General features: G+C 38.5%; 1 protein-coding gene across 1 annotated transcript in view; it reads left to right on the top strand.

Annotated features, from left to right (window-relative positions):
• The window catches only part of CHST9 (carbohydrate sulfotransferase 9), a 232625-nt gene that overhangs the window by 68118 nt on the left and 137593 nt on the right, over positions 1–26914 (top strand). The gene's annotated exons all lie outside the window — the stretch shown is intronic.

Genomic DNA, 26914 nt, shown 5'->3' on the forward strand with positions numbered 1-26914 from the left:
GAGGGAAAAATCATAGCCATTGTTTCTCAAGCAGTAATCATCACACACTTTGCTCTAGCAAATAAATGTATGATCTGTACTATAAATTACTAACACTTTTCCTCAAATTCACTTATAAGATGCTTACTTAGGGTCATCCTAAACAAAGATATCTATAAATCAGTACAAAAGTTTTACTATGCTAATTAGATTGTTTAATTGACTTTTAAAATGAGTACATATCGGGGGAGGGATAAATTGGGAGATTGGGATTGACAGAGACACACTACTATATATAAAATAGATAACTAATAAGAATCAGCTGTGTAGCACAGGGAACTCTACTCAATACTCTGTAATGGCCTATATGGGAAAAGAATCTAAACAAAAAAAAGAGTGGATATATGTACATGTATAACTGATTCACTTTGCTGTACACCTGAGACTAACACAACACTGTTAATCAACTATACTCCAATAAAAAATTTTTAAAAAATGAATACATATCTATGCAAGTAAAACTTGGTCATCTATCTCCTAACATTGTCTTGAGTACCAGACTTTAAGAAACACTGATCATAACCTGTGGCTCCACATACAGACACAAACTGTAATGTTGGAAAAAATTTTCAATGAATGTGAAGGATGCACAAGCCTAGTTACAACTCAACATCTGTGCCTTTCAGCAGAGGTTTCTTAAATGTCCCTCCTGAAGCTATTTGTGATTTCTAATAGATTCTAATTTAATCAGTAAGTAATTATGAAGAACCAACTGTGTAGTATGATTTCTAAATCCAGTGATATCCTCACTAAATATTTGGAAATTTAGAGCTATTTTGATTTGACATGAAGACTAAGAGCATTTTATACCTTCAGTCTAAGAATGTCTACACCTAATATAATTTTGCAGTAATACGCCGGAATATAGAGTTTCTCAGAAAGGTGATTCAAAGCAATGGCAGAAATGTCATTTATAATGGTTATCACCTGTGCGATGAAAGCATAGGTATTTAAGAAGACGGTGTTTAAAGCCAGAACAAGAATTTATTTTTTTACCTCTGTGGAAGTGTTAGTTTCACTCTATGATATTCAAAAATAATTATTCATGTAAAGTAAGATAATTTCTTGAACTTTCGGTACCATTTCCCCATTTCTCTGAAAAACTTAATTATGCTTTAGCTCTATCTCCCAAATACTGTAACTAGAAATAATTTTTTTTGAGTCACAAATTTTGTGGGATATTTTATATCTTACACAGTGATGTACTTGGGGTTTAACAATATTTTAGAGATTAGTGTTTTCTAGTTACTTGAAAGCAAGGAAAATCAATTATATTTGTCTTTTCAGCGTTTTGGGTTCCTGCATTAATAAATCACCAGAGATTAGGGCATGTAGAACAAGCGTTTATCTGTGTCTGGGAACCAAGTTTTCCCTTAGTTCTCTTGACAAGTGTGTGAACGATTCTTAAAAGAGGTGAACTAAAGCAAGCAGTGTGCCTCACAGATAGAAAAATATACCTGACTTGGCTGCTAAAGGTTACCTACAGCAGTCTCCTTTGTACCAACCAACGGGAGATGCTAAAATCAATTAGGATGAATCCTGGACTATGGCAAGGGATTGGGTGTATCTGTTGCTGTTAAACCTCCATAACTTGGGTCTGAATGATGTACCCTGGTTTCTTCCTGTTCATTTTAGCTGAAATGATTTAAAATCTAAAATCGTGGGAAAGATATTTGAGGCTGCCATATTGATTTCCTTAACATGTTTTGATTTCACATTTATTGCCTGTAGGATATAAACACCAGGAATTTCACTCATGAATGAATTCCGTTCAGCTTAATTTTAGTTAAAAGATTGTTCTATTGGCATTTATGTCAGACTTGAGAATCATGAAAAATATTATAACAGGCATTGCTTTTCCTTCAGAGTAGCTCTTGTTTCTTAAGTGTAAATACGTGGTACATATTTGAAAGCTCCTGGTCCCACTATTTATCCAATGCTTATTCAGTGCTGGAACACCAAGAATTGCTAATTTCATATGGCCCTTAAAGTTGTGAGTTAGTAACCTTTATGTTAAAGGAAATCCACCCCCAAAATTTATTTTATAATGTAAATTAACCTCTATATTTACTGTAGTAGATAGATTGCAGATCTTAGAAATAGAAAACCTGGGTTTTAGTTGTGCTGTAAAAATTGTACAAATCACTTCATCTTACCAGGATGCACTTATCCTGTCAGGCACCATGGTATATGGAGACAATCATGGGCTTTATATCAGAAAACAGAGGTGTGAGTCCTGTCTTAGATACTTGCTAGCTGTGTGACCTTTGGTGAGCCACCTAACCTCTCTTAGCCTCATTTTACTCATTTGTAAATTTGCAGTTGTAGCTCGGATTTCATTGCGTTGTCATGAAGGTTAACTGAAATTTCAAAATTTCAAGCATTGTGTCTGGCCCATAGTATAGATGTATGACTTGGTAGGTCCCTTCTGCCTATTCCTTTATCTCTAACTTCCTGAAATGCATATCTGGCATAGTTAAAATGAAATGTCATCTGTAATGTCCACTGCTTACATTCTGTATAAATACACATCGAGTTTGGTAATTGCAATCATTGTTGCTTTTGTTGTGGTCATCCATTTACAATGCTTGGTGTCCATCTGTTTATCTCTTGTAAAAATAAAATACAGTGTGTGTGTGTGAAAAAAAAAAAAGAAGAAGAAATAAATAAATACACATCGATACCAAGATAAACGTACCCGTAAGAGGAGATTGCTAAACCTACTTAACAATTTCGTAGTGGAAACTGAGAACTCAGTCATAGGCATTTTGGGGCTGTCACTTTAATGTCACCACCTGGCAGATGAGGCTTCTAAATTTTTCTCATGTCAGTATTTATTATGAATCTTGGAATATAAGAAGGGTCTTGTTTGACATATATATATTAAAGTGATAATAGCTGGAAATGGAGTACAGATGGTTATAACTCAGTATATTAACAACATGCGAAATGAAACAAACTAAAAATAAATGAGAGTAAAGATTTTCTTTGAATAAGATTTTCTGTTTTCTTTACCGAGTGTTCAGGAATTTTGTCCCCTGCTCCACACCCCACAGTGGATGTGACGAGATGGCCCAGCTCTGTCAAGGTGCCTCAGTTTTTGATGATTGTGTCTGTCCCCACCACCACTTCATTCTATCTTCTAGAGCAAATAAGACTTTTTCACTATGTATATATAGTGCCCTATAAAAATGGGAATAAAAAGTATTTTCCATAGCATCCCTTAATTCTCCCAGTGTGAAAATAAATTCCATCATGTGCTTAACCTAAAATCTACATGCTTCCATATAAGCTTCTTTACCTTTGATTCTGACTTAGCATGAAGAGAAAGAGTAAAGGCATTAGTCTTTTCATGTTTGAAGAGCATTATTTAATCATGTCACAATCTCTTTGATCAAAGAAACACAAAAGAGAGAAAAAAGAGAGAAAAGAGGAAGAAGGTCTTCTTTAACAATTATATGGAACATTGATGTGTTGCAAATAGCATGAAGTTGGAAAATGAACCAGACTATTAACTGATATATTTTAATATCAAGTAAAATAATGACACTTTATTGCAAACAGTGACTAAAGAGTAGCCTCTTCTCATCTTCGTGTACAGAGGTTCTCAAGGGCTTACTGGTACAGCCATCAGCCCACTGTCCAAGGCATTAGAATTCAGGAGGATCCTGAACCATAGTGCCAGGTCTGGGAGACCCTGTCTGGCAGTTCCTCCCTGTAGCAGCTTTGGAAACCTATGCATCTCAAAGATGGCATTCAATTTAGGAGAAACTTGCAGAGGTAGCTCCCTTCTATTCCTAATGGAAGTTTTCCAGCCTATAGGCATTTAAAAAAGTGATAAAAGCTGGAAATGGAGTACAGATGGTCGTAACTCAGTGTATTAGCCACATGGGAAGTCAAATGGGTGAGGGACAAAAGTGTAAATTATGGGTAAATGTCACTCAGATGGAAAGAAGACATTTCTCAGGAGCTTGTGTCCTTTAGCTTTGCCCAGTAGACCTTCCTTTTCAACCTCTTCATTGCTAATATGGTTCTCCTGTCTCCATATATAAATTCTTCCCTGCTTTCATTTACTGTGGAGTCCAAAACTTTGTACACAGTAGTCTGCAAGATCCTGGGTATCACATATTCTGAGATGATGGGGGAATCATCACTATTATAAAGTGGGAGCCTATAGTGTAATATTATACTTAAAGGACACAAGTAAGTTTCCAAAAGCTTCCCAGTCTTTGAAAATGAGCATTTGTCCTTTGAAGAGTCACCAAGTGGGAGGAATTGAAGAGCTGAAGAATCTCTAACATGATTGTCCTGTGATACCTGAAATTGTCAGGAGATTGCCCAGTAACACAAAGATCGCTTTGGGCTCTATCTGGGACCAACCAAGGCATTGATAGGCTGCCATCCCCTCCCCCACAGAGTCTGTTTTCACAAATGCCATTCCCTAGGGACTGCTGTGTACATTAGATTCCTTGGGAAAATAGTTGCTAGTAAAGTTATCTGGTTAGTAATTATTAGCTAATAATATTATTAGATACTCATGGTTTTTCCCAAAAGTCATTGTGGGATAATGTCCCTAGCAATTTAGTGGAGTCTTGGGAGCAGGGGAGAGGGGGAGGGCAGGCACATATGAGGATATATTCACTATAAGTCATGGTTCTGCACATTTCAAATTCTTATACATTTGCAAAGCAGCATCTATTAAGAATATTGAAGTGAAATGTGCCTAGTACACTTTCCTTATAAAAAGGAGGCACTCAGTAAATATTAAGAATGAATGATTGCGTGACTTGCCCCATTCTGCTATTGGAGAAACCAACCAAAAGGGCAAGGCCACTCAACAGAAAGGCAAAGAAGCTCATTTAGAAAGGTGATTTTGCCAGTGTTTCTGCGAACGTTGGGTCCAGATGAGAAGTGAAAGTGGCAGATACTGACAGCGGGGCATGACAAGATGGAAAAAAAGCTTCCTGACACCTTCTTGAAGCATTTTTTTCTCCTTTTCCTACTAGCTCCATGCTGACATTTCTGATGTCAATGAACATAAATTTTTAGAATAGCCTCTGGGGAAGAGAATAGAGGCCTATCCAAGAAAGCTGACTTTCAGATATCCCAGTAACTGTTCTGCAGTTTTATTATGGCAGGAGTAGAAAGTGTGGAGGGCTCCCACCCTCTTTATAGACTTACTTTCAAGACAGTGTAACACACACTTCCATTCCTGCTTCATATAATAGACATGCTCTCCATGAATCACTTTTTGAGGGTCTGTTTCTATTGCATTTAAACCTTTACAGAAACTTTAAGAGACTGACCAGCTCATTTTAAGAGCCCTTACATTCTGGTTAAGCAAGACTCCAACTCTCATATTCTTGCACCTTCCCTTTCTTTACAGAGATCCTTGCAGAAACTCATTAGAACTTTATCTTCCTCACCTGAGTATTGATTAAGACTTTGAATCTCTGCAATTGTGTAAAGTATACACCCTTTATCCAATTTTAGGCTTCTTCAGAGCTTCCCATCAGGAAACAAGTCAGAAATTACTTTACTTTTTTTTAAGTAATTGTCTCATGTATTAAAAACACTGTGTTTCAGGATGTGGTTCAGTTTAATATAAGGCACACTAGCTCTAGAGTCTGACAGGCTGGATTCAAATCCTAGTTTTGCTGCTTCATAGCTCTGTGACCTTGGGCAAATTATGTAATCATTTTAACCCTCGGTTTTCTTATGTGTTAGAAAGCTCTTTCAGTTACTGTGAGAATTCAATGAGGTGATACTTATGAAGGGCCCGGCATAAAGAAAGGACTCAATAAGGGATACTATTATTCTTAGATTTTCTTGGGTAGTTTTAGGGAATTCCAAATCAATTTGCTAAAAACCATTTCTCCCAAGTTAATTGGTAAGGGCCAGTTCACCAAATTTTCAGTCCAAGAAAAATTTGCTTTAAAGTGTTATACAGGTATTTCAAACCAGGTCCGGGACGGGTTGATACAGCCAGAGGCAGGAGTTGAAGCAAATGTAAGAGCTGATAAAAGAACACAGGTGCGGTGGGGACACATGAGACCAGAGGCAGAAGTTCCAGAAATTCTAGACATCTGAATTTTGAAACATGCCAAATGGATAGTAGCTAAACCCAGCTGATAAGCCAGTGGGAAAAGAGGTTAAAGAGACGTGATGAAATTAATGTTTGGAAAAATACTGGCAAATTAGTTATTCAACAGGTTGATTTTTGGTGAATTGGCTTTGTGTAAATTAGTCATTTAGCGAATTGGCCTGCTTTTCTTTGAGGCCTAGTTTTCTAACAGAGCGGAACGCACATTTTCAGTCTAATGTGTCTTTAAAAAACTTATTTATCCTGGAAATAAAAAATAATTTATCTCAGAAAAATGCATCTCCAGAGACAATGGAATCGTGAGTTAGTGCATGTATGTATATCAACCGTGTGATATAAAAATAAATGTTTCACCCCACCCGGAGTTTGCCTGTGCCTGGTCTCTCTCAGAATGTGTCTTGAACAATTCATGACAAATAAGTTATAACTGATGTCAAATTCTAATCATGCATCACAAGTTCGTCACAATTCTGCATGTGAGGGTGAGCGGTAAATAGAAAGAATACCGCATTACTTCTTTTCCAGTATCTATTTAAATAAGCTTAACGCTGACCTAAGCGGGAGCTGATGAGTATATAGAGCTATCATTCTTCAGATTCAATTTAACACCTCTCCTTGAAGCTATCTCTTCATACCGGTTCTACATTTCTCTCAGAAGCCTTCATCACCATTTGGGTTGCAAATAAGCAATACCATATGATTTAACAACCTTTTTAACATTTGATCCAATATACCTACCAAAGAAGCATGATATTGTTTCACCCTGAAAAATATCTATTCCCTAAAAGGTATGTGAAAATCTCCTGGTTCCTAGAGGGATTTAAGCAACAAATTGCACACAGCACACACAATAAGCATTTAGAGAAAATTCTCTAGAGCTTGAGTGCCCTTTCGACTGGACATATCAAAGCCTAAATGTGTTCCTCTTACACTGTCATCTTGCTCCCTCAAGCAGAAAGGCTCCTGAGGTTGTCTTTTCTCTGTAAATTGCTAAAAACTTCAAGTAAATGACAGTAGGAGCCAGCTGGGAAAAGCTTTTGAAATTTTTGCCCAAAAGTTTTTCTTAGAAACTGGCTTGCTTTGAAAAATTAATCCCAGTTCCTGAATAGTGTAATTCACCCATTAATTGTATTTTTCAGTTTTATTGTCATTCACAGGATTGAGGCAGGGTAAGTGCCACACTGAGGACAGGGAAATCAGCTAAAGGGGTTAATGGGCCAGTTGGATGGTTATTGCCACAGAACATGCTTGGAAAGATAGAGGCATGGCTGGAAAGGAGATTGCACTTACCCGGGTGCAGTAGGAACACAATCTGCGCGTTGTATGTTTTTCCATCCAATATTTTCCTTAATGTAAATCGATGCTAGATCTGAGACTTATCTGCTAGTAGGACAACTTACTGAAGTTAAAATAAACCGTCATTTCTTTCATGCTTAACCGTAAAATATAAACGTTTTGATGAGTTTTTCAAGTATCTATTATTATCACTATACCCAAAAGCAAATTTTCATTATCTACGTATTCAAATATGTGAACGTCCTTTGTCTTAAGTCTTTTGAAATCCTGGTCTATGAGATGTGTTAGTATTTAACATATTTTTTGAGATCCACTTTTAAGGGAAACTTGGTAGATCTTTTGTTAGAGCTACATTTCTAGTAACTTAAGAACTGATTACCCCCGGGAGGGAGCATTCGGACTGGCTGATAAACACGTTGCAGGTGACTTTCGGATTAAATCTCATCCTGGGACAGAAAGCTCCTGTTTATATTTTTAATTAAGTGCAGGCTTCTGTCCTTTATATGAACCTGAGCGGTATCATGTAGCAGGAAGTTTCAGCTGAGCAGCGTCCAGAGTATTTTTCACACAGTTCCACTCTGCAGACAAGACAGAGAATTAACACAAGGTGTGATTTAGCCTGTGGCCTGTGCATAGTGTCTTTAAACTCCTTTGTGGCATTTTTTTTCATTCCAGGACCTTAGGCAAACAGGAGAAACTAGATAAAATATTAAGAAAAGCAATACCACCACGCCCGAATATCGTTCATTTATTACTCTCTTGATGAACATACTAAGTGTGAGCAGCAGAATCCAGCACCTGGGAGACATAGAGGTGCAAAGATAAAGCCCCCGCCCTCGAAAGTGTATCATCCAGGAGCGTGGGCAAGTCCAACACCCTCCTCACAGAAGTACACACACTGCTTTGTGCCGTCTAGCGGCTCAGAGATGGAAGGAATCACTCTCCTACCATCAGAGGATCAGTCCTCTGAGAAAAATTGCTCTGTCCTTCATCTGCTGTTGATTTCTTTTAAAAGGGCCCTTTTAGCTGAATCCCTCAGAATACACTCACTGTCTGGCTCTGATTCCTTTCTCTTCCCTTTTTTTCTTTCTGACAGTCTTTCTCTTCAAGCCACCCTTCTGGCTCATACTTAACTCCTAAGGAGGCTAATTCCAAACACTACCCCGATTTTTCTCCTAAATTCCACCTCGTCATTTCCTGGTTATCTCAGTCAGCTGTTGCCTTAAACTCTTCAGATTCATGGAGCTGAGAAAAAAGTCACGATCACTGCACACCGAACCTCCACCTCCCCGCCTTTGTGTATTATTTCTGTTATGGCCATGACTGTCTTTCTGCTCATCCAGGCTTCCGAGTGGAGCTTCATCCTAGACTTTTTTTCTCCCAACTTCCGTCCCCTCCCGCTTCTCCATCAGTCAGTTGAAAAGGCCCTCTTTACCCAGCTCCAGTATGTAGCTGACCTTCCCACTGCACGAGACATCCTCGCTGCCCAAAAGGATGTAGTCAGTCATCATGCCCTCCGTGCGCAGTGCCCGCCCCCACTAATTCATTTATCAAATATTTCTTGGGTGTCTATTATATGCAAATCATCACGATGCGTTGAGGATACAAAAATGAAAAAAGAAACTGGAAGAGTTTCTTAGAAGACAAGAATTCTTTCTAGTGAGAGAGGCAATTAATTAAACTTTTTTTTTTTAATCTTCCCGGACCGCGGCACAAACCCATGTCCCCTGCATCGGCAGGCAGACTCTCAACCACTGCGCCACCGGGGAAGCCCTAGATTACAGGTTTTAAGGGTAGAGAACATGCCTCGGTGTCTTTGAACTCACTCTAACACTTGTACCCAGGTTAATTTTGTGGTAGGCTAAACAATGGCCCCAAAGATGTCCAGAACCAGTGAATATGCTACCTTACATGGCAAAAAAGACTTTACAGATGTGACCTTGAGCTGGGGAGATCATTCTGGATTATCCAGTTAATTTGTGATTACCCTGATAATCACAAAGCTCTTCATAAGAGGGAGGCAGGAGGGTCAGAGTCAGAGGAGATGTAGGGACAGGAGCAGAAGTCAGAGCAATGTGACTTTTAACTGTGAAGATGAAGGAGGGTCTACGAGCCAAGGAATGTAGGCAGGCACTGGAAGCTTCAAAAGGCCTGGATTCTCCCTGAGAACCTTTAGAAGCCATGCAACTCTGCCTGCACATTTTAGATCTCAGAACCGTAAGATAATAAATTTGTGTTGTTTTAAGCTACCGAGTTTGTGATAGGTTGTTACAGGAGCGATAGGAAACTAATACAAGGTTTAATATTCGTCCATGTTGTGTAGGTCATGACATGATTTTTAGTATTTTCTTCTATATTAGCATGACAGTTGTAGAAGCATTTTAAAGAATTTTTGTATAGGGAATTCTAAGTGTAACAACCACTAGATCATGCTGGCTTGAAAAAGTAAAGCAAATGCAAAATTTTCATCATACAAATTTTAGTCATCAAAGAGGATTAGAAAAGAAGACTGATGAGAAGTTCCAGATGTTGTGATAAAGCTACTTTCTTCAACTAATGATATACTTTACTTGGAAGATAATTTCAAGAAAAATTTCTCTGGGTGCAATTGTCAGAAAACGTGAAATTTTACTAAAGTTCCCACAAAATACCATCCTACATTTATCTGTAACTAGCTCTGTAATTCAGAGTGTGAAGATAATATTTCATGTGCATTGAAAATCTCTTAATGTTTTCTGAGAAGAGAGTCCATAATCCATTTTGATAAGTTTTGGTAGACAGTGAGGGTAAACATGGTATCGAATGCAAACATTGGTGGCAGAGGTCAGGACGGTCCCCAGAGCACACCCAGAGGCTTTGCCACTAACAGGTGGTGGAACAAATACTTGGGGAAACTCAAGCCTGTATCAGACGTCGGTCTAGGAACTGAGCTACGCTGAATTTAGTCCTAACTTTAAATGACCTGTACTGATGCAAGGTTCACAAATACAGTCCATCCTCATTATTTTGAGATTCTAAATATGTAAATTTGCCTACTTGCTAAAATTTATTTGTAATCCCCAAATCAATACTTGTGGCACTTTGACAGTCACACGCGGACGAGAACAGAGTGGCAAAACTTTGTGTCACGCAATGCATACATTCTCAGCTGAGGTCAAAGAAGGCCATACTCTGCCTTCTTGTTGCAGCTCTCCGACAGAGGTGACCAGAGGATGGAGACTGTAGCGGGCGGCGCACTGCAGTGCCGGATGCTCTGGCTCTGGGGCCAGTTGGATGAGGACTGAATCCCCACTTTGGCACCTGTTCTGGGGCGGCCTCAAGCAAGCCACTGAACACCTCCAGAGGACCAGACTCTGGTCCAGCTGGCCTGTGTACCACACTCTAGTACCCTGTTTCTCACTTGTACCAACAATAATGAACAAAATAATGAATGCCTTCTACCACGTTGTACTGTTTTCTGTCTTTATATGAGCAAGATACATTATTTACTTATTTGTTTTTAACAAGTTACAAATTTTTCTACGGCATTACATTTTAGACAACGTGGACTTAAAAATATACAGAATTCATAGAGATGTAATGACTTTATCACTCCCCACTTTCCCCAAAGAAGTTTATTTCTTTGTTGCGATAAGAATCTCCAAACCAAGGCTCCCTCCTCTCCTATCCACAGCATTGTCTATTATGAAACAGAATTTTTGTTCCCAAGACTCACTCAACAGGATTGATTAGGCACTGTGCTGAGTGCTGTGGAAGATCCAGGTAAGGAAGGTGTCTCTCCTTCTTACCAAAACATGGGAGGAAATTAAGTGAACATAGAGAAAAGAAAAAGAAAACTATATGATCAAATAAATACAACTATATTGAAGTCTATGTGTTTAGTCTCTAACTTAAAGCATTCCAAGAGTCTGCCAATCAGAATTTTAGCCGTTTGGAATTTTCCTTATTTCCATTCATTTTGTAATTAAAATTACCATAACGCCTCTCGTTTCTGTCAATGTGATGGGTTCTGAACATTGGTAAAGATGAAGAAAAAAACCACCACTGGCGCCACCAACAACTATTAAAAAATTTGCTCCAAAGTTTCCATACAAGTGAGTCAATAAACTCTAGCTTTGTAGGTTAAATGAACCATGTGAAGCTATAAATTCAGAATTTTATGCACCTCCTAAGAACATAGTATAAACATAGATGGACTGCCTCTTCCAGTACAGTGAGAACTCCTTGATCAATGTCTGCAGTTACGCTCTGTATTAAGGCCACTAGAGTCCGTTTGATGAATCACTGCTCCTAAGGGCTAAATGTATGGCTAAATGATTGGTTCCCCTTTCTGTTCACCCCCTTCCCCCTCATTGGCGTGTAGTTCTCGTCTCCTTTTCCCATTCTGTGCAGAAAATATGGAACAACCTCTGTACTAAGTTTTCTGTCAGACACCTTATTGGCCTGATTGTGGGTGAAAGAGCGATTGGTGCCTAGGACTCAAAGCTTACACATAGGATTCACATCCTCAATGGAATCACATTCGCAAGACCCCAAGGTCATGTGCAGGGAAGCATGGAGTCCCTTGTGTTAACTGCAGACAGGATGTCTATTCTGGGTTTGCTCTGCTAAACACAGACAAAAACCTCACTGGCTTTAAACAGGAGTCAGCACAGGACTGCAGGCCTGGGGACAGCGTCTGTTCATTCTGATGTCCTTGGCATTCGGCTCTTGGTTGCCACACCGACCGACCCACACCTATCCCCAGGTTCACCTATTGGTCAGGTACCAAAACATTCCAAGCATTCTTGAGACTTCCTCTTTTGAAAATAATTTTAAAATGGAACCTTCGAGGCCTATGAAAGCTGAGCCTACTAAAGTGAACCAGTATTACACACACACGCCTTCATTAAAAACAAGCTGGCCCCTTAAATTAAATAGGGCAGTTACTGCTACTGCTTCTGAATTGTCCCATATCAGAAAGAGCCTAAAATGTCTAATTATGTCATTTAACTAAACTCTCAGGAATTTAATCCTTTTCAAATAGAGCCTATTGTCTTGAAATTGCCCATTTAGTTAAGGGACCTGAGTCCTTTTACCGGAGTACTTCATGAATATTGAGAAATGTCAGATTCAATAATTTATCACCCGGATACCGCGTGCGTTGAAGTTGAGGACACGGTAACAGTGGTAATGACACGGTGAATTATGTTACCATGGCAGGACAGCCTCCAGCAGCTACTCGGGTTTCAGCCCTGTAGACTTCACATCTTTATCAAGACCTGGGTCAGAGGGGCGTGGTGTTGGCACACGTGTTAAAATTGTTTGCTCTCATGGAATTTTATAATTTGCTCCTTGGATACAGACATCCATGATGATCTTTTAGGTACCATAAGAAATCCCTGAATATGACAGATCTTTAAATATTTAGGTGTTTTGTAATTAATTTTAGTCATCCTCACACTGTACATTTGAAAAGAGTGTTTTCCAACTCTGATAGGACACAAAAGAAGTTTTGTGCTTGTGAGAGTAGGTAAGTATGTGGAAGAGCTACTTCATCGTTAGTAATTGATGCCTAGTAAATGAGATGTTTCAGGTTTGTTAGAAACAAAAAAATCACCCCTGGTATGGTCTAATTTTACATGTTATCGTGGTCCAATAATCTATGTTCCCATGAATTCTACCTAAAAAAGGATAAGTGAAGTAAATTTGTAAGAATGTCAGACCATTTGGTCAGATAGGATGTATTTTCTCAATATTGAATCAGGGGCTGAGAATGAATGATTAGATAACGATCAGTTGGCAGCCTGGAGTTTGTTTTCTCCTTTCTTCTTTGGTGTCCTTCTGGAAATAAGGATTTCTGTGTGTGTGTGTGTGTGTGTGTGTGTGTGTGTGTGTGTGTGTGTGTGTGTGTGTTCTTTGCATCTGTAAAGTTTTGGAAATTTAGTACGCTTGCTATCTATTGGGACAAGTTTGTATGACAAATATGAATCACCCAATGAAGCTTCTTGCAACTAATGAAATGTATCAGCAAAAAAAAAAAAAAAGAAAGAAAGCACCTCTCACAAGAGCTGCAATATATGCTAGTCAGAGAGGCAGCTGCTGCACCAATTTGGGGACACTTCATTTTTATTTATCAGTGATCCACAGTCTATACTTCCCAGCTTTTAAAAATTAAAAAAAACATGGTGGGTGAACATTTTCTTTAAAGCATTGTTTTTATTACTTATATTCAATGACTAAGTTATAGCTATCAAATCATGTATTGCTGTACTCTCAGTATATAAATATATAAAATTTACATAGATATTAGATATTAGATAGTATTATATATGACTATATTATACTATGCATACTATATAATATAGGTATATAATTATATATAAATTATGTATTATTATACATTAATGTTATTTATCTTATATTAGGATTTACTAAATCTTATATATTGGTATACTCTCTTCTAACGTTAGCAATATATTAAAAAGCAGAGTGTAATAATTGTTGCTTATGCAAAGCTAGGAACAGAAAATAGCGTCTGTGTTTTGTACAAGTACCAACATCAGGACACAAACCACCCAATCCTATTACTCAGAGGAAGGCTGATAGCACTATTTGAATGTCAAGGTTGGGGGTGTAGAGGTGGAGGTCAGGAAGGTGGGAATGTCTTGTACTCATCATATCCCAGAGAAAGTCACAATTTGTCAGATGGAGAAAAGATAACATCAGTTGATTCCATTTTATTCATTTCTACAAAAGAACACACAAAAACTCATACCCCGCAGGCTTTTTTTAAAATGCCAATTTGTTACAAGTCAGTCGGATTAACTTGAAAGCATTTTTATAGTTTTGTCTTGTTTAAAAATTAGTACCAGTCATTAAAGACTCCATTGTTTACTGAATAGATAGTATACACGTGGATTCAGATATTTGGGGTAAATAATAAAGAAGAAAATGAGATGAATTTTAGAAAGGATCCTTCAAGCTAAGCTGGCCAAAATAAATCACAGTTTTCAAAATAACATACCTCTTGAGAGAAAGTTGCTTCCATGCTTCATAACTTAAGGATGTTAATCTCATAAACTTTCACACATTTGAAGGGAATGGTAAACAGCTAGGTGTCATATTCAAAAGTGCTAGGATAAAATATGAATATCTGTGTTCTATTCTTAACTTTGTTACCAAATATGCTACCTTAGGTGAGACAAGTGGTTCTGTGTCGCAGTTATAACTCAGTTCGACTTATCAAGGCTGAATTATACCTGCACCTCCTCATAGAGTTGTGGACACAACTGAGATTAGAAAAAATAAGACAAGATGAGATAATAAATGCGAACCCAGAGAAATAGAAAATATGATGGACTGCCCTGTATACAGGGGAAAAAATAGATTTAGTCATGAAAAGTAAGTAAAACAGTGTCGAAAGATATACGAAGGTAGAAGCCACAAATAGCTTCCTGGGGAGGAGGAGGGAGCAGAAGTGCTGACTGAATCCCGGTCAGACCAGCAGTGGCTGCCCGTTCTCCTTCCTGCAGCGCCCTCTCTGCATCAATCCTAGTCACCCCTCTAAGTCGCCCCTGAGAACTTTTCTGTTTGGGCTCCTTCTTCCCTTTAGTCCCAGTGCTAGTTTTCCTGACTACCTGTCTCTAATGATGTCACCTCAGTGTGCCGTATAGTATAGTTGTTGACACTCTGGGCTACTCAGTCTGAGGGGGTCTGCTTCCCCACTGAGACCCTGTACCTGCCCTGCCCCTCGGCCGGGTGCTCCCCTTGTTCTCACCTAACTTGTTAACCCAGCAAGGGCATCATTCTCGGGGTGTGCTCATCTCCCGAGGAGATCGTGGAAAACCTGTGAACCTGGTCTCCACTCCACCTGGCTAGCCCTGTCCCTCCAATACTGGAGCCTCGAGTGTCCCCTGCTGATTGGAATACTCAGAACATTGTGAATTCCAGCTTCCTCACCCAGCTAGGTATTTACCTACAAGTGCAAAGTTCCTGTTGCCAGTGAGGAGGCCAGGTGCTCTTTTTGAGCTAGTCACCTGGTAATTCAAGGCAGTGCTTTTCAAACTTCACTGTGCTTATGGATTACTTAAATCTTGCTAAAATGTAGCTTCCGATTCAGTAGATCCTGGAGTGTGGCCTGAGATTCTTCATGTCTAATGAGTTCCCAGGTAATGACAATGAACTTGTCCCCTACACTTTGAATCTAGGCAGAGTTGGGTTGAACCTCTCAAACAGAAAGGGAGTCCCCGGCAGGAGCAGTAATTATGCTTCTTATGGAAAGCTGCCAGCCACTCATGCCATCAGTTGCTTTAGCAGGGTGTCGAGGCTGTATCTTAGTTACAGGTCACATGTAGGGACACCCAAGTCTGCAGCTTCAGCCTCTGCATCTCAGATGTCCCCTTACCGACTTAAACCATTTCATCAGCTACGGTAAATATTGCCACAAAGTTGCTAAGAAGAAGCCCTCTGGCATTTAGAGGCTCTGCCTTCAGTGCTTATCCTAAGTCCAACAGGAACGAGCAGATCATGAAATTGTTGTTGACAACCCTGGTCGTACAGCATCCCAAAGTGAGGGAACTGCCGACAGTTATGCCAGAAGGAAGGCTTGAAGGATGTTCTGCATCCAGGATTCAAACAACAAAGCTTCACTGCCGATTGCCAGAAGGCGGCAGGGGCAGGGAGGTGAGGCTGGCACATTGCAACCCACAATGGAAGAGCTTTTCTTCTGAACAGAGACTTCACAATCTTTAGGAGCAAGAATTGCAAATAGCCTCTCAAAAGCCCAGCTGTAGCCCAATCAAAGAACAATCTTCACACTGGGCAATATGGAAATAACTACTGAGCCGCCCTCTATCCTGACAGCCACGCTCATACGTGATGGTAAGCAGGAAAAGCATCATCTTCAAATAGAGGAGCTCTATTACCATGCAAATATGTAGATGCCCCATTGTAATCAAATCTGCCATATATAAATGTATGTCTGGCAGGAAGAAGGCAAGTTGAGAGACTGTTTCTACTAATTGTGAAGATGTCTATAATTTATAGAGTTTTAGAATCATGAAAATATGGACCCCCCCAGTACTTCTATTATTATATTAATGCTGTCCGTTATTTGTATGTCTTCAAGCAATGATGTCACTTTCATCTGAATAATACACAGTCCATTTTGTCCTGGTAGTTGATTTCTCAGCACTGTACGCATATGAGAAATGCAGATATTTCCATGGAAATACTGGTTTCTACACAGAGAACTATGAATTAAATTTTTGGACTGAAAAAAATGCAATATCTAAAATTCACCGCTATATTTAGAGAATTACAACAATGAATTTCTTGAGCACCTGGTATGGGAGCGGCATTGTCTTAGGATAACTCTCACATTGCAAGTGTGATTCCTCACTTACCCTAGACTGTGTTCCTGTGCTCAAGGACAGTAAACACATCTGCATAAGCGTTTATCAAATAAGTTTGAATGTTTTAAGTATTACAAAAGAACTATAAAACGTGGATTGGACTTGTGCCCCGAAGGGTGAATGAAATATTGACATGTGTCAGTAAATGGAAAGCTAGGTAGAAAGGAGGCACAATTTTAGAAAAAAAAGAACAGGATCCAATTAGAAAAAGAGAAACTACTATGGTGACACAGGTGCTAGAAGAGCCGGGTAGCCCAGCAGCGGATAGTGGGGCTCCAAGATCAGCGAGAGAGGAAGGGCACTGCCACCACCAGGGCTGAGAGGACAATAATGTTACTGGAGCCCAGAAGCCAGGACCAGTCAGCAGATGCTGACCAGCAGGGGCTGGGACTGTGGGCGGGAGGAAGTGTGGGTGCACGGGAATGGCCCCATGGAGCTGGCATAGGAGCCTGCAGGGCGGTGGGGATGGGCAGTGGTGTAGAGCTTGCCTACTCTGCTCTTTTATTCTACAAACTTTCATCAGTACCTACCACTGGCCCAGCCTACCAAGGAGTACAAGAAAATCTGGGAAATTGTGTTTCTGGTTAACGGGGAACAAAGCAGGGTAAGGATGGGGAATGAATCCGAGAGCAAGCAGGCATAGCCGGCAAATGCAAGGATTGCAGAAAACAAGGGCTAGTTGGGAATTTAATGCAATTCCCAGTTTAAAAGTAATGCGATTTACCTGTAACACACAATGAGTTAGAACAAGTTCATACTTTTCTTCACAGTTACTGGAGGACTAGAAATGAATCTTCATTAAACAAATGCATGAATGAAGGAATGGATGAGGTCAGGTAAATTGAATATGGAATCATATATTGGAACCACTTCTTGGAAAGTATTGAATGACAGGCTAAGGAGTTTGATGTTTACCTGGTAGGCAATAGGCCATTTAAGGCTTCTATGCCTGGAAACATGATCAAAATTTTATGCCTCTTACTGGACAAATATAGAAATAGGCTTATCATATTTAACCCAGTCAGGACTTGCTACATAATTTATGGATCTCTGTGCAAAATAAAAATGTGAGACCCCTTGTTGACACATTATTAAGACTTTTTAATAAAGATATAAAGCTTTTAAGACAGCAGCAGCAGGGAATATGAAGCCCTTAAGGCTGATCTGAGCCCAGTGCGTTATATCAGATGCTTCTGAGAAATAAATTTACTGGGATTGATGTTAATTGTCAAACTTTTGGTAGATCATAGCTATAAGAGAGTTCTAAATATAATTTAAGATAACTATCATTATTTGATTTATTCTCAAAGAGACATTATCTTTTCTGGTATCAACTCTTTATGTGCCAAGTCAAAGTCACTAACATGTGAAAGGCGCTGTTGCTTAAGTTCCAGCCTGTGTTCTCATGCGTTATTGAATTCATCATTCTTGAAATAATTTATTTCGAACTTCTTCCTAGGCTGAAATAGAAAATATACTCTGCTATTTGGTATATCCGAGCTAGAATAGTATTCATTTTGTTGCAATTTGTGTCTGTCGGTGATCTCTTCAATCCCGGAAGTGGTTTTTCATGTATCTGCTTAATCTTTATTTCCTGTCTTACTTCTACTTGTTTTGCATTGTAACAATCTAAGACAGGTCTACCTAAAAGATCACAATGAATTAATATAGCAGGAATTTAGAAATCGGAGTCTAACTGCATATAGCTCCTAGGATCTCAACAGATGTTCTAGAGCAGCTGTCCCCAACCTTTTGGGCACCAGGGACTCGTTTCCTGGAAGACAATTTTTCCACGGACGGGGAGGGGGCGTGGTTCCGGCGGTAATTTGAGCGATGGCGAGCGGCAGATGAAGCTTCGCTCCTCGCCTGCCACTCACCTCCTGCTGTGCGGCCCGGTTCCTAACAGGCCGCAGACCAGGATCAGGGGTTGGGGACACCCTGTTCTAGAGTACATTCACTACCTTACAGCAGATTTATTGTCCTACTATCTGTGTGATAGTTGGCATCTGTAATCTATCATGACTTCATGCTTGGTGAAGAAGGAATGTTGATTTTGAATTTAGTATGAGAGTGGGAAGATTGGTCTTTTGGAAAAAAATTTTCTTTCATTCTGTTTTTTTTTTTAATGTTTTTACTGAAGTATAGTTAATTTACATGTTGTGTTAGTTTCAAGTGTACAGCAAAGTGGTTCAGTTATACATATATATATATATTCTTTTTCAGATTCTTTTCCATTATTGGTTATTACAAGATAATGAGTATCTTGTGTGATACAGTGGATCCTTATTGTTTATTTTATATATAGTAGTGTATATATGTTAACCCCAAACTCTTTAAAAAGTTACATATTTTCTTATTTTTCCATGTGAAGGACTTATAAAAGAAATGCTTAGAAGTGCTTGCAATTGTCTCACAAACATATCGAGCCAGATAAATGGAGACAAGACTCTGTGGAATCATTGCTTCTTCGAACTATAAAGATATTTTAGGGGACTGCAAGGCATATTAGAGGGCATAACTGAGCCTGTGCTCTAGAGCCGTGAGCCACAGCTCCTGAAGCCCACACGCCTAGAGCCCATGCTCTACAACAAGAGAAGCCACTGCAATGAGAAGCCCACGCACCGCAACGAAGAGTAGCCCCCGCTCGCTGCAACTAGAGAAAGCCCGTGCACGGCAACGAAGACCCAAGGCAGCCAAAAATAAATAAGTAAAAAAATAAATTAAAAAAAAAAAGAGCCCTCACTTATATTATGATGAGAAGACCGGTGGTGAAAGAGTTCACAATAAATAAAGGTCCCAATTCCACAAATTAGTTAACTCGTATTCATTCATTTGCTCACTTGGCAAATATTCACTTAGCCCTTACAGAACTGTACAATTAGGCTGTCCTGACATCAAGAGCTTACAATCTACTGGAGGATAAAAGTAAATAATAAAAGTAAGCAAGGATTCCTGGTCAATTTGGCAACTGACCTGATGTAAAAAAAAATTTTCTCTCCAACTCCAAACACAAAAAATATCAAATAAAATACAAGAAAAGCTTTCAAGGTTAGCATGAAACAATGGAAAACCTTTATATGCTAGAATCAAGGAGTAATTAAAAGTAAGAAATGTGAACAGGAGCTAAAGCTGATATCATTCTCATGTCCACATTTGAAGAACAATCCAGGCTATGAGGCCCCATGCAAACAAAAATATGGAATTACGGCCACGTTTGTGAAAGGGACCTGGAGGAACCTGGAAACTGCCCCAGAGTTGCAGCCTTAGCAAGTAAGCCAGGGGCCTCAAGAATAAAATTAGTCATGAAAAAAGAGAAAGGAATGTTATTTAAACTGACAGTATCCATCTTCAGCAGCAATGGGTGTTAGAAGACAATGAATTAGTCTCTTCAAAGTGTTGTGAAAATATAACTTTTATCCTAGAACTCTATCCTCAGCTAAACTATCATTTTAGATAGTTTAAATATATATAAAATAATAATATATAATAAATTTAAAATGAATATAAAATTTTAAAAATAAATATATTTTCAGGCATACAAAGACTGAGAGAATTTACTCCACAAAGGCCTTCAATGGAAGACTGAGATAACTCCTCTTTTTCTGGCCTAGGCAGCTGGGTGAATATTGTTTCCATCTACTGAGATACAGAATACAATAACTGTGTGTTGACTTTTAGAGGTTTTAGAACATCTAAATGGAGATGTTCAGTAGATAAATGGAGCTGACAATTTTGCTAAGGATATAGATTCGAGATTCAGTGACATTTAAAAGATATGGGAACGGATGTGGTTGTCCAGGGAAAGAATGTAAAATGAGAATAAAAGAGGTAAGAACCCTAAGAACCCACCATTTAGAGGATGAGCAAAATAAGAACATGACAAAAGACTGAGAAGGATTTATCAGAGAAAAGGAAAACCAAAAGAAAATGATACCATGTGAACAAAAGGAAACAGAAGTGGACACCAGTAATAGATGTTGGAGATGTCAGAAATGTCAGAGATGAAATAAAATCAAGACTGAAAATCTTTCCACTGGATTTACCTAAAAGGAGATTTTTGATGATTTCGGCAAGAAAAGTCTTTGGAGTAGTGGAAACAGAAGACAGTTATAGTGAGTTGAGGACTGAATGGGGAGTGAGCAAATGAAGGCAAAGAAGGGTAGAGGGAATTTGATTTGTTTTGTTATAAAGTGGAGACTTCATCGCATTAAAATACTGACAGCAAGGATCTAATGGAAGACAATTAAGAGAGAACGAAAATAATCTGGGGACCCTGGAGGGTACGGGATCAAGAACAGCCTTGAAGAGGGAAGGGCTACTTCGTCCATCATGACAAAGAGAATGAGAATTGCATGGTTGCAGGTGTGTTGCAGAACTTTGGGAAACCCATGTAATGATGACGATGTTAATCTGCAAAGTAAGAAATAGGGTGATGCTTTTTATCTTTGGATGAAGGAGCAGGTATGAAATGCCCATAATGAAGGATAAGAAAAAGAACTGACTAAAGAAACCAAGAAGAATTTCCAGGCCCCCTGACAGCCGATTTGGGTTGGATACCATGAATTTGTGGTTGTGTGCTTGTGAAAGTAGGTATCTTACTTGTGAAATGTGCCTATTTGAGTATCTGATGCATCTTCAGTTATCAGTCAAATGAAAAGATAGAGAGTTGGATTGATCCTAGAATGTGGTTTTTACCAGATAGTTAAACAGAAAGGCAAGAGAACAGAGGTGTTAAGGCCATGATAAGAGAGGGTTTAAAGTGACAGGCTATAGGGAAGTGGCACTAATTTACACACAGTATTCATTTGGAGATCTAAAAGGAGCAGAATATCTTTAGACTACGTTTTTAAACAATTTTTCACTTCTAATAAGAGAAAATAATGTTTCATATGGTGTGACTGGCATAAGTCTGTTCAGTGGTCAAAAACCACTTTTAGGAGTAAATGATTGAAAATGTATTTCATAAAGAAATTATCCTTGCCTCTTTTTATTCCTCTTATTTTCTCCAGATTAATTTCCACAAAATATTTGTATTGTCTTTTTTTTTTTTTTTTGTCTATGGGATCTTATCATCACTCGATTATGTTCCTTACAGGGGCATGATTGAAGTTGAGGGAGAGAGAGGAACAGGCAGGAAAAGTTGGAGAAGGAATCATTTATGAGAGTCTTCTTTGCATGGAAGAGAGGGAAAATGGATCATTTTTAGAGTCCCCAAAGTAATATAATATGCAATAGTTATAACTTGCTTGTTTTCTCACAGATTATAAAAAAAAATCTGCTTTGAGTTTCAGATCATGCCCTAGTGTTGCTGCAATAAAATGCTTGAGGGGAGGGCTTCCCTGGTGGCGCAGTGGTTAGGAATCCGCCTGCCACCGCGGGGGACACGGGATCGAGCCCTGGTCTGGGAGGATCCCACATGCCGTGGAGCAGCTGAGCCCGTGCACTGCAGCTACTGAGCCTGCGCTCTAGTGCCCGTGCTCAGCAACAGGAGAAGCCACTGCAGTGAGAAGCCCACACACCACAACAAATAAAAATAAATAATTTTTTTAAAAAATGCTTGAGGGGCAGCGGGGCTTAATAAACTAAAAACTGGGTAGATATTCCCAACATAATCAAGTGGCCTGTCAACCTACATGTATTAGGTTTAACACTCTAAAGCTCACTGTAACTACTCCTTTTTAAATTCTACTTTTACAGAGGGGTGCATAGGGCCTATAGAAAAATGGAGATAGGGTGTAGGACTAGAAACACTCAAAACAGTCCACTTTTTCATAAAAATAGATAAATGGAAAAGAAATATGTTGGGTACTAGCCCTGCTTTGAAATTGACAGAATTTAGTAGTTGAGTTCCTTCACCCTGTTACAAGAAGGCTTTTTTTATTTTTCTTTTATTTTTCTTTCTTTCTTTCTTCCTTTTTAATTTTCTAAAGAGGAGGAAAATGTCAGGTAGTGGTATGTTGTTACTGCCACAAAATATTATTAAAGCATAACTACCAAACCAGAAAGCATCACCCTGTAAATTTAATGCAGTGTCAGTTTTGATCTAGGTATTTTGCCCTCCAAAGAGATGCTTAATCTCCTAAACAAAAATGAACTGAATGGATTTCAAAAACAAAGTCTGTAGTGGTAAGATGTCAGTACAGTTTGCCAGCCAAATAAGCAACTAGAGACGTTCCCATAGGTGAGTATATGAATTTGTAACTTTGGTTGAACAATGAAAATATTGATTGGGTGGTGCAGTGATAAATGGTACCACTTTACCTTCAAGAGGCAATTAGAAAATTGGATCATGCTACTTGAATTTAAAGTTTCGAACATAGAAAATTTGGTCTTGACAATAACAGCAAAAATCAGAGGCATCAAGATCAAATGAGATCATACACATGAAAGAGAAACCACTACAGAAATGTAAGGCTTCATTAGAGTAATCATTAGCAAGACTTGAAGATATTTATTGAACATGGTGATTTCCTGGAAGTCATGATATTTACAAAGTTTAATGAGACCTATTTAGTTAATCCTTTTAGAAATGACTTTAACTGTTTTTAATAACCAAATAAATATACATATGAAATTCAAATAATTTGGAATATATAATGAGACATCATTAATGAAAAAAAGACAACTAGATTTGCATGAAATTGTATGTAAAATATCACCAACTAGTTAAGACACTTCATTAAATAATGAATGTAGGAGATATGTAAATAATTTAGGCTTTTGGGGGCTAGTGGGATCCTGCCAGGTTTATGGAATCATATTGATTTTTATTTTACTGTGGTTTGAAAGTTGTTAATTTAGAGCCCTCATTTATTGAGAACATGATATTCAGTATTTCTTCTCATTTTTATAATAACGCTAATATTCAGTAGTTTAGTATTATTGCTTCTATATTGAACGTGAGGAGCTGGAAATACACAGGGGAAAGCAATGGGCCTAGATCTTGTAACTTTTAAGTAGAAGAATGAGGATCCAAAGGCAGTCCCTCCCTTTACTTGTTAATGCCTAACAATTAATATTCAAAACATGCAAATCAGTAAAAGCAGTCTTACACGGTGCTCTTTTCCTTTATTTTTAAATTTTATTGAAGTATAGTTGATTTACAATTTGTGTTAGTTTCTGCTGTACAACAAGGTGACTCACTTATACATATATATATATATATATATATATATATTCTTTTTCATATTCTTTTCCCTTATGGTTTATCACAGGATATTGAATATACTTCCCTGTGCTATACAGTGTTATCCGTTCTGTATATGCTGGGGGGGGCGGTTCTTATAGTTTTTAACCTTTTTGATTTTCTTGCCCAGATTCAAAATTTTTCCACCCTTCCTGAGTCGACCATTCTTTTGATAACCAAATAAACCGACTCTTCCCCCATCCCCTGTAAAGTCCAGTGTCCTCTGTCTGCCCCAGTGGGCTTATCATTTCTTCTGCTCATCAGCTATTCCATTTTCTGCTTATGTTCCTTCTCCATGTTTTATCTCCTAGAACCAAATGCTCTGCAGTGTATCAGTCCGAAACCTTTGGCCACACTATCATGCCTAACCAACTTTCGTTGATTTGGGAGGTTCAGAGAATAGTGTTCAGCACATTATAGAATTGGAAACAACTTACATTGAAAGTAGTTATTGTGGTTGCAAACGTTTGTTGGCCATTTCCGAAAAAGGGAATTTCTCATTGGTTGTATCTTTCCTTTGGTTCTAACCGACTACCATATTCATATATAAACCTGAACCCAGCCCCTCCCTTTTTAGACCATTTTTCCCCTTACTTTTTTCAGAGTTATTTAACCTCTCAAAAAAATTAATGAATAGCTCCACAATTCCTCTTATTTTATTATACAGAAAAATCCACCCTTCCTTTTCTGCACACTCTCTCAACTAAACTATCCCAGGAATCTCACTTTCATAACCAAAGTGGGTTTTTAAGGCACCAGGGAATTTTCCTAAAGAACAGTTTCCCTAGCGATGGCATTCTGCCACCCCCTAGAAGGCAGAAAGTGGCTGCCATTTGTTTTGTTTTTAATACCAAACCCTCTTTCTTGTTAACATTAGTATTTTCAATGCATATTTATTTTCACACAATGGTTATGAAAGATAACCAGAATGACAAAAATAAAATTCTTGGTTTTCCAGAATTGGGAGAAAATATCCCAAAGGCCCTTGTATTCCTTTGAAAGCAGACTAAAGTCCGACCAAATGTAGCTGGCTGTGAGGTATACTTCACTCAGCAAACTTCCTTAAAATGCATGTATTTTAATTCTGTTCCATGGAATTATTCAACCTTAAGGTTGAAATATTAAGATGCTTATTGAAGACTTTTCTGTCGCTTAAACACAGAAAGAAAAGCTCCAGGTGGTGGATCTCCTTTCTCTCCCCTTGGGTTAATATATTACAGCCCTTATTGTGTGCACCAAAACTAAACATCTTGCCAGGGGACACATACCCCATGTGTCCTGCTAAGGAGGTGGTGTGCGATGCTTGAAATGTTTGAGATGACAAATAGCCCAGCAGGTCTGGCCTCTTCTCCTCCTGCCCTGCGCTGCTGGCAATCTATTTCAAATTGTGTGTGCATTGTCGGGTGAACATGTATCCATGAGTGCCAACTTCACCCCAAGCAGTGTCCTATTGAATACGGGATTAAGTGAAAGTCTCTGGAGACCAGCCAGAGAATGAAAGTGCACTTGATCACCAGAGGCACCATCAGCTGAACAGAAGAAACCTCTATGTTCCATGCTTCTTTCAAATGTTTGTGGTGTCATATGCAATTCTGTGAAATATTTCTGAAAAGGCAAAAAATAAAAATATGCACCAACCGCATTCTTTAGATGACTAGTTCACCCATCCATGGGGCCATCATTTGGACACCAAGGACAAAATCTAGGTTTTGAACGATATTGCGTTGAAGCCAGCCTTGCCATTTTGCTTAAAGCCCAAATAGTACTTTCCAGCACAAAAATGTCCCCTCTATGAATCTCAGGAAACAGAGTGCGGTGACTGTGTTAATAATCCTGGTGACATCCGGATGGGTAGATATTGTTGGAAGCAAGACACAGCAACCTGGCTACATCAGACTGAATCCATGGAAATGATGGCAGAGTTCACAGCCTGCTTTTTTTTTTTCACTGTAAGGCTGGGCTATTGCAAGTGTGTGATCCGGATTTTGTAACATCTTCCTCATCTTTTTGAAATGACTCTTTTCTATATGTATATGTATTATCAGGATTTCCTACCAGTTTCTCAAGAGCTGATGTCAGCCTGCCTATTAATGCTCAGGCTTGATGTTTTTCCCCCAAATATTTGGCAGTGTCACAACACAGTGAAAAAAAATTATCAAAGTGTTTTCTATAGATATTCAGTATTCTGAGAGAAATCTCTTACGTGTTTGAGAGTATAAGTGAGCTGTACACATGTGGAAATGACGTCTCCCCTTCCAGAGCTACCCCCGGAAAGATGAAAGGATGAAAGTAATATTACAAAGGTCTACAACCCTCCAGGCCTCCCCTCCACTGCCCTCAGCCAGATTTAAATACGGTTGGTTTAACTGGAAGATAAAAAGCTGAAATTTACCCCAAAAAAAAAAAAAAATGCAAATCACCTTGTAACTTTTTTCAAAAGTCTGTAGCAAATAGTGAATTGGGGAATTTAAAATCAAAGTGACAGATTGGGGCTATGTAAGCAACCAGTTCAGATAATTTTATGGAAAATAAAACTTACATATTTCACACAACAAAGAGAAAAGAATAGATTTGACCCATTTCCTAAAAACTTCAGAGAACATTTTATACAAATGAAAGTGGATCATCTCTATCTTTTAATACCATGTGAGAAGGAAAGGCTTACACTGTCCCACTTTATTTACTTTATACCAGTATAATGTTTTCACTTTTTTAATAGATAAATTTAACAATGATTCATTTATAAAGAAATTTGATTGAATTTCATTTATTTGTATTTTACCCACTTAGAGTAAACATTGCTAAGAGTTTTTGAGATAGGAAACTGGAGACTGCACAAATAAAAAGGGTAATTTAAAACAATCTGTGTCTTTCAGTTTTGTATAGAAATTAAAC

The sequence above is a fragment of the Pseudorca crassidens genome, chromosome 12, assembly GCF_039906515.1.
Source record: "Pseudorca crassidens isolate mPseCra1 chromosome 12, mPseCra1.hap1, whole genome shotgun sequence".
Taxonomy (NCBI): Eukaryota; Metazoa; Chordata; class Mammalia; order Artiodactyla; family Delphinidae; genus Pseudorca; species Pseudorca crassidens.